The sequence below is a fragment of the Argiope bruennichi genome, chromosome 9 (genome assembly GCF_947563725.1).
Source record: "Argiope bruennichi chromosome 9, qqArgBrue1.1, whole genome shotgun sequence".
Taxonomy (NCBI): Eukaryota; Metazoa; Arthropoda; class Arachnida; order Araneae; family Araneidae; genus Argiope; species Argiope bruennichi.
Genome location: NC_079159.1, coordinates 5,184,565 through 5,193,689, shown reverse-complemented (window position 1 = coordinate 5,193,689; position 9,125 = coordinate 5,184,565). Strand labels below are relative to the sequence as shown.

The following is a 9,125-nucleotide window of genomic DNA, read 5'->3' as shown; positions in this document are numbered from 1 at the left end:
ACAGGATTTTTCTATTCTCCATTCTATTCTCCATTTGCAACAGTCCTTTTTCTTTTAAATTTTTATATCTATTATAAATTTTAAAACTTCTTTATGAATGTGTATTTTTAAAGCTGAATAATTAACACAATATTTACTTCTTCTTTCCTATTGAAAATTGAATTATTAAAGTTTATCGGATGCCTTATATCTTAAGGACATCGCTTTTTCCCTTTGTAAATCGAATATATTATGCCTCGATTGTTTGACATCCATTTTCCTAGTCTATTTAAATGAGAATTTGTTTATTTATTTATTTATTTTAAAATTCCATATCAGAACCTTTTTCTACAAAATAAACTTCAATTTGTCTTCGAAAGATTTTTTCAAGTAGCACCAATAAGATAATAGAACAATATATATATTTTTTTAATTTATACGTTTCTTTAAAAAGCAAAAACTGTGTAGTCCCTAAAATTTACAGAGAAATATATTGCACTTCTAGGATTAGATATAAAACTAGTAAATCTATAATATAATACAAAGAGGAAAAGAAAAAAAAAAAAAAAAACGAAGAAAAAAGAAATCTCGAAAAAGAATAAAGGTTAATAAAAGTGATTAAAAATAACTAAGTTTTAAGTAGCTTGAAAAACTCAGTCAATTGTTCTGATTTTTTTATAAGCATCAATAAAGTTTTGATTGATTGTTTCTAATCAACAACTTCTCAATAATAATAATAATAATAATACTATTTTAAACATTTGACTAAACACGATACAGAAATCAATTCAATTTCCATCCACTAGATGGCAGGACATCTGCGATTCTGTTTAACAAATAGCGTTTTCACGGACAGTTTTATAGAAGCTAATTATTGAAAATTAATAGTGCATTTTCTTTTGCTTGCAGATTTATTTTGAATTTAATACTCCCAAACGAACAAAATTAGTTTTTACTTCAACTCAATTTCTAAAATAGAATTTATAGGAAACATTGCGTGCATTATTTTACTTATTTCATTAAAGTTTTAAACTTTTATTATCTTGGAATGAATAAATTATTTTAAATGCGAACTTATAAATTAAAATAAATATAATAATAGATTTAAAGTAATAGAAATTATTTAATTAAATTCATAGATTTAATTACGGGAGTATAAAAATGTCAGTATAAGATATTTTTTAAATTTTATATTATGTATTCCTAAAGTTCCGCAGTTGCATTCGAAATAACGAAAAAATGGCGAAATGTTTCAACTTCCATAATTCCTTTTGCTCTCATCCATCAAGGCTGGGAAAAGCAGGAAAAGATCCCCTCTTTTAGGGGTTGGTAACTTCCGTTCTAGTATTCCACAGCCGTTTTTTCCCTCCAAGAAAGTAAGAACCAACACCTGAGACGGAAATCTAAAATTAGGAATACTGGTCTCTTAAAAAGGAAATAAAAGCGGTTTGTAAATAAAATATACCTAGTCATAACGATTACTTTATTCCCGATTAGCTGTTCTTCATAAGTTTATTTTCCCAAAATTGAATAAACTGCGTTGATAATAAAAAAAATATTTCTATTTTTTTTATTGTTTATTCAAATTACAAGAACTTAAAAATATTTTTCAAACTATTTCATATAATATAATTTCACATATTTTTCAAACTATATCATATAATATAATTTCATATATTTTTCAACCGTTTTCATATATATATATATATATATATATATATATATATATACTCGTTGTCATGTAGAAAAGTATTTTATTTTTTCATTGTTAGGTTCGATTCAGAAGTGATTAAGAGAATATAATCTATTTTTTCAAAATAATCTTAATAGTATAAAAAAAATAACTAAACACTAATTTATGAGCTATGCCAAACTATTTGCATAAAATATTAATCAGTTTCTTTTGTTGGGTTCTTTTTGGGTAGCTTTTTACGAATTAGAAATGGAGTTTCAATCTTGAAATTACTTTTAAAAAGTAATTTTCGAATTAGTATTAAATTCAATTCAAAATTAAACTAAAAATTATTTTTATTTTTTTATGTTTCAAAGTAATTTAGATATTATTTTTTTCCACTTAAGTTTCAAATTATAATTGAAAACAGAGATGAAAATTCTGCTTGGAAAAAATTAAGAATGTAAAGATTTACACAGTAATTTAATACTCACGAGCAAAATATTAAAAAAAAAAAAAAGTTTTATATTTTCCACCGTTCTTTTAAAAATGCTTAGAAGAAAACTACTGCAATCTCTTATACTTAATCCTAATGTCACAAATATATTAGTTATTATTTTATGATTAAGAAGTAGCAAGAATGAACATTATTAGAAGAATTTCTGCTTTCTTCTTAATAAACTTGCTCGTTCTTCGAAAACTGAATCAATTTCAACATTGTGAGATTGCGAAAAACTAACGCAACATTTTGTGTGGCATTTCTTTTTCCCGAAAATAAATCTTTTTTTCTGACCACCCAAGTAATATCTCTGATTTTATTAAGAGCATTCCCAGGACATTTAACAACGATATTAACACTTATACGTAAGCAAATATGACGCTTCGCTGTTGATTTATTTATTGCAATAATGCAATAAAAAAATGACTGACAGCATTCCCAAGCCATAGATTTCGATAACGACGAAATGAAGTCCACTCTGACGTCACACTCCAACAGTAGAAAAAAAGGTTTCTGACGTCACGAAGCTCAATCTGATTGATTCTCGGCCTTGTAATGGTCTATCCCGCTCTTCCATTGGCTGTAAGTTAGCCTAGGGAGGTGCTTACCATCGAGTTCAACAAGTGTCGTGCAAAATATCCGCCATTGCAACCCGCAGTTCACTAGGAAAGCACAGTCGTCCGTGTGCGTAGTTTGACGAGGAATTGTTTATTTTTCCTACTTTTTTCCTGGATTTCTTCCAAATTTTAACATAGCGGTGCTCAGGTGAGAAACTTTTTGATCTCCTAGTGGCGCGTTGATTAATTTTTAGAATGCTTTCATTAAAGGAAAGCAGATAGTAAAATCTAGTTAACTATTCGCAATTTCTGTGCTAGTCGTCTTGGAAGAGACCGGTTTGGCCAGTGGTCCGTCTGGTTTGATTCGGCCAAAAAATGTAGCTTCTCCAGAAAATGCTGTCTGTCCACGTTACTAAATCTCATAGCATCGCACGTTTCTTCTTTTCTTTGTAAAAATTTTTATGTTCATTTTTCGGAATTTTATATTAATTGTAAAGTAATTTAGGTAATGCATGATGCAGTTCTGTTTACATTTCTATGAATATTGTTATGATTGCTGATATTTATTTCACTTTTTATGATTACCTCAAGCTATCGTAACCATCAATGCACGATTTGCTAATTTTTTTTTTCTTTTCCTTCAAAACAATGCTATCGCGATTGATTTTCATCAAATGAGGTTTCTTCTTCGATTTATTTATTTATTATTTTAAATTCTAATTCATCACAAATCGGTTTGCTGGTCTGTTCCGATTTATCTTTTATTTTAGAATGTTTATGAAATTATTAAAAATTCTACTTAAGTGCGGTAAAAAAAAAAATTATTCGTATTATTTAATGTGTGCCGAAAGGTATTTCTTATTTGTAATCCATTTTTTAGTATATTAACATAAATTTTCACTTTGATATATATATAATTGTCAAATAACAAAAACTTCTGAATGATCTTTGAAATCAAGCTTCACTTAATATATTGTAATTGAAAAGAATAAAAATGTGTATTTTCAATGAATAGTTGAATTTATTTACTGATTAAAGTTAGTATTTATTTAGTGTCGTTTCTCATATTTTGGAAGACCACTATCTAAAAGATACATCATGACATTTTTATTTTGCTTTCACTCATCATTGTATTTTGAAAAATTATGTAAAATGATTACATTTTGAGAAAAGTGAAATTTTAATTTAGTATTATCAATTGCAACATAATATACTATCTTTAATATGTTGATTCAACTTGATCAAATATTTCCTTTTGAATCTTCAGAGCAGTAAGATTCATAGTAAGTCTATGAAATACAATATAATTAAGCTGTTTAAAAGCAAAGGCATATAACAAAATACATTCTTAATGTATCCACTATATTTTTATATTAAAATATTTAATTCATATTTTATAAGTAATGTTATGTGAAATATGCTGAAAATTTGATTCTGGTAATTTCTTATCACAATCTGCTAAATGTTGAATGCTTATAAAGATAACTTAATATAGATTTTTAGCAAGCTGCTTAAATTTTTAACTGTATCTTTTTATTTTTAGGCCTTAAGTGAAATTTTCTTAAATTATATGAACATTTTATACTATATAATGTTCATATCAATCAGAACATATAAATGTTCTGATTGAATATTTGAATCCATGATACTAAGAATTACTTTTAGAATTGCAAGATTTGCAGCTTTGGTGTAACATTGCACACCTTGAGAATTCTTAGTAACAAATCAAAATTTTGATAAATATCTACTCTTTTGTTTAATCTTTGTATTACAAAAATGTGCATCATGTTTTTATTCATGATCTATATACCTGTTAATGTTATAATTCATTTTCATGAAGTCTTTTGATAGTTTTGGTGTGGGAAAGAAATCCAAAGATTAAAAAAAAAAAAAAAAATCCGAAATATTTAAAAAAAAAAAAGAATAACTAAGCCTTTAAAAAATATTTGTATTATACAAATGATTACCTAGCCTTTACATCAAATAATGTATTGGAAATTTTATTTACTCTTAGAATAACTAATTTGATAAGGTATTTCACATAAATTTCAGAACTTTCTTAATCTTAGTTAATGTTTCTTATTTAATATTTATTTTGCAATTTGAGTTATTTGCTGTATTATGTATTTTAATCAGTTTTAATTTTACTAAAAAAATTTGACAATTGGTTAAATATATTAGGGCAATTTTTTATTGCATTAATTTCCTGTATATCTTATTTAAATATGTTTTCAATACTCCTACACTTAGGATTTAAGTGTTATGATAATTTGTTAAATTAAAAAAAAAAAGAAATGAAATTTTTATTTTTGTAAGCTTTCTTGAACTGTTCAGAACTTAAACTGTGATTTCGTTTACAAAATCGTCTGATCTGACCTTTTGCATATGCACGTGCTAAGCTTGTGCTAAGACTTACTTTTGCCACCTGGTTGCCGTGGCATATATTAGAACAGCTGGAATAAGGCATTTGCTTTTAATGTTAAGAACAGTTTAGAAAGGATTTTTTCCCCCCTTCTCTTTTTAAAGGCTTCCTAACTTTCAGTTCCCCCGCCCCCACACACTCTTTCTTTTCTTTTCTCTCTCTTTTTTTTAAAATATTACTTCAGGGCTTAGTTAAAGAGAGTTTAAGAATAATATTTCGATATTCATCGGTTGCTACCCAATGAAGATGTTCTTTTATATTTTTTAATGGGTGATGGGGGAGAAGAGAATGTTTGACAAATGCTTCCAAATTTTTTAGTAGATTTATCTTTTTCTAGAATTTTACAAATGACATGGAACAGTGTAATGTTAATTAAAAAATGTTTTAATTGCAAGCGAAATTCCGCATGTAAAATTAAGATTTTTCTGTCTTTAGAGTCTTCTGTAAATTTTAAAAAATAGTCCTAGTTTTGCCTTAGAAACGGGAAGTTGTTATAACAAAAATAATCTGTAAATTTTAAATTATGAACAAGTTTAAGGTAAAATTCATTTGGATTTAATGAGCTTTACATTAGCATTTTTTTAAATTGTCTTTTTTAATGTGATTGCCGTTTTGATAAATTTCGTATTCAAAGCATACGAATTTTAGATGTAATTTATAGGCTTTTGTATTTACTGCTAACTTGATTCACATCGTTCAATTTTAGACATTGCGTCATGGTAGACATTTGTTGTTTCAAGTGAAAGGCATCCTAAATAGCAACTCAAACTTCCTCTTAGATATGATGCACATCTGTTAACAATTGAAGTTGCTACTTGGGAATAAGTTTTAGTAAGCCACTTATGGAGGCAGTTCTTAGTTTAATAAGTTCCTTTGGTGAACGAACAACAAAAAAAAAAAAAAGTTATCAGCCTTTAAAAGCTTTTTTTTCCTCCCTCTATCTTCCCTCTTCCGTTCGGCAGCCGTTTCCGTTGCTTGTCTCCAATTGGGTTAATATCATACTGTAGTAGTATAGGGCGACTTAAACCTAACCCATGCCTTGGCTTCATTGAAGAATTTTCTTTCATTCCTGTCATTTTATTAATGGAAATTGACTGTAAAGACTCGTTTTGTCGTTATGGTTTCTATGAGCGGTTCTTATATTGAATGCAACTTATTAACAATGATAATCTTTTTAGATTTTTATTCTTTTATTGCAAAGTTGCATTAGTTTTATGGCAAAATGAGTCTTAATGGATTGGTAAATTAATTACCAAATTAATTTCGCTAGTGTGTTAAACTTAAAGGTGTACCAAAATTTGAAAAATGATAGCATGGTTGCAAATACTATTTCTTAAAAATAAAATGCAAAACGATAGATTGACTTTCTGTATGAAATCAGAATGCAGTTACTACCGATTTGTATTAATTTTAATATAAATAGTCAATACAAATAAATCTTCCATATAATCTTGTTTTTGAGAAATTAAATACATTTTTCTTTATATTTTCGAAATTCTGTTGGGTAAGCCGAAAAGCGATTAAGACAGAACTTGCGAGAGATATGTTTTTAAAAAGTTTTATTTGTCTGACGGATATCAAAATCTCAATTTATTTTTAAAAAAATTTGTTTGTGGGTTTCACACCTTTCAGTTTTTAATTAAAATCTTAACTGCTTGGGAATTTAATTTATTTGAATTGCATGCAAGGACGACGAAGCTCTTTGGACTGAAATCGTTTTCACGGTTCATTGATTTAAAATTAATAAATCGTGAAAATAAAATATTTTAATCATGATTCGCTACTAGAGGAGTGGAGTTTATTTTAATCAAACTTTTTAAAAAGTTTAAAACTCAATAAGCATGGTATTTTATTCAGCAGAAATTAAAATTTGTTACTTACTGCTTTATTTCTTTCTCTTAACATTTCTTTATTTTGAGCTAAGAATTGTTCGTTTTTTTTTATTTTAATTTCGAATTTTTTTTTAATTTCGTTAATTTCCTATTGTTTGTTCTAGAGCAAGTCTGCTAATCCAACCTAACTTTTTTCGAATTTTGTGTTATTTTATTTATTTTTTGTTGAGAGGAAACAGGTTCACTAACACCTGTTCTACAACTTCCTTTTTTCGGATATGTAATACTTCCTTCATAATTGAATTAGCATTGACGGCGATTCCGCAATCCATCAGAAAAGCTTATTTCATCACAGACGGGCGGAGAATTCGAAGCATTATGTTCCACGGGGATTTAGGTTACGACCCTTAACGTGTGGATTTGACTCCACCGGAAGACTAGAATTTTGAATTAAATTTAAAATTTATTTGAATGATAAAACGAATCTTAATTATTTCAGTTTTTAATTCCTCTATTCATATGAAATTGGGTACTGTTGTTTCACAAAATGACAACCTTTTCATTTTGCGAAAGTATTTTAAATTATAAAGTTTGCTGAATCTATTTTGATTGAGGCAGTCCGACTGTACAAGAATTAATTTGATGTAGAATGTAATCAGGTCAAAAAGATGAAAAGTAATTACATGAATCGACTCGCCGTAATTCCTATTTGGTTGTTATGTTCGTTCATCATTCATGTCGTAACTGGATGGCATGGTTTAAATAATTTTATTTTTCAGTGATTCTTTAAATGTTAAATGAACTCAACAAAATAGCTGAAGCCATATTCTAATAAATGGAATAAGACGCTGCGTTATTCTTGTCTTAATAAATGCAAAAAAAAAAAAAAAAGGCAAAATAACCGATTCAGTATTTTAATGAGAAGAATAAAATGTTGATTTCTTAAGACAATAATAAATGTTCTTTTCTTAAGACAATAAAAAATATACCCTGTTGCAGAGAGATGCATGTAGTATGTTCCCTGAGCCATAATGTCACATTGCCTGTAGGTAACCCTGGTTAAGGAATCTTGGATTTTGAGAATAGAGGCTGGAAACATTTTCATCAAGATTCGTCATATATATACGTAAAAAAATATTGATGTAAGGAAAAGTAGGCGTGTAGGTTTTAACAATGTTTTATTTTTCATGTTACGCTAAAAATTTGTCCATTATACAGATTTGTTTATTGACTTATTTATTTTATTTATTTATTTTTGTAAAAACCGTGCCCAGCGAAAGACGCAGTCAGAAGAAGAAAGCAGGAGAAGGAAGGTCTTGTGAAAGTATTTTGAACTGTTATAGTTCTAAAATGGAAATTTGCCGAGAAAGCACTTTTGATTAGCCAGTGTGGGAAAATAATAACTCTGAAGTCAAAGTGGAGCCTGAATTTCGAGTGATTAAAAACAATTATTTTTTTATTAGAGTGCGGATAGATTGACATTTTATTTATATATATGTTAGTCTTGTGTATTTAAATCGATCCGTCTTGATTAAGGTGACCATTTTTTTTTAACCTGAAACCAGGACAACATGAATTTTGACCAGCCACGCCCAAATTTTATAAATTTTTATCAAAAATTCACTCAACGGCCAACCTGTATACTTAAGTAAATAAAAAACTTTTAGATATCAAAAAATGTTGTGTTTATTTAAGCACAAGAAATGTGATAACTAAAATAGGATTTTACAATATAAAAATAAAACATAATAAATATAACATAACATGATAAGCCATACCTAATATAATAACATAATAAAACATAAGGAGTTATTTAATTTAGTTTGTTTTTTTATATTTTTCTGAGGAATGAATTGCTTTTAACAAATTTTTGTTTTCCTGTATATTTTCATAGAATTCCATACAGATTGCATTTAAATTATTTTTGACAATCAATAAGGATTTCAAAGTGTCCACTTTCAATTGGGTTTTCTCGCTAGTCCAGATGTTGTTTAATGAAGAAAAATCCCATTCGGTCGGTGCATTAGTTCCTGGCATACAGAGGCAATACTCTACCAATTTGCCAATATTATTGGACACATCATTTTCTTTAAAGGCTTTAAATATTTCAATCCACCTATCTCGTGGCGGTCCTGTTCATGCGACACCTGACGATGTCACAAGG

The 9,125-nt window shown here is 27.8% G+C and overlaps 1 protein-coding gene across 1 annotated transcript in view; it reads left to right on the top strand.

Annotated features, from left to right (window-relative positions):
- The first annotated feature begins 2,756 nt into the window (after nt 1-2,756).
- The window catches only part of LOC129983871 (innexin inx2-like), a 28,357-nt gene continuing 21,988 nt past the window's right edge, over nt 2,757-9,125 (top strand). Inside the window, exon 1 of the mRNA XM_056093539.1 lies at nt 2,757-2,915. The gene's annotated coding sequence lies outside the window, so the exon portion shown is untranslated. The remainder of the gene's footprint in view (nt 2,916-9,125) is intronic.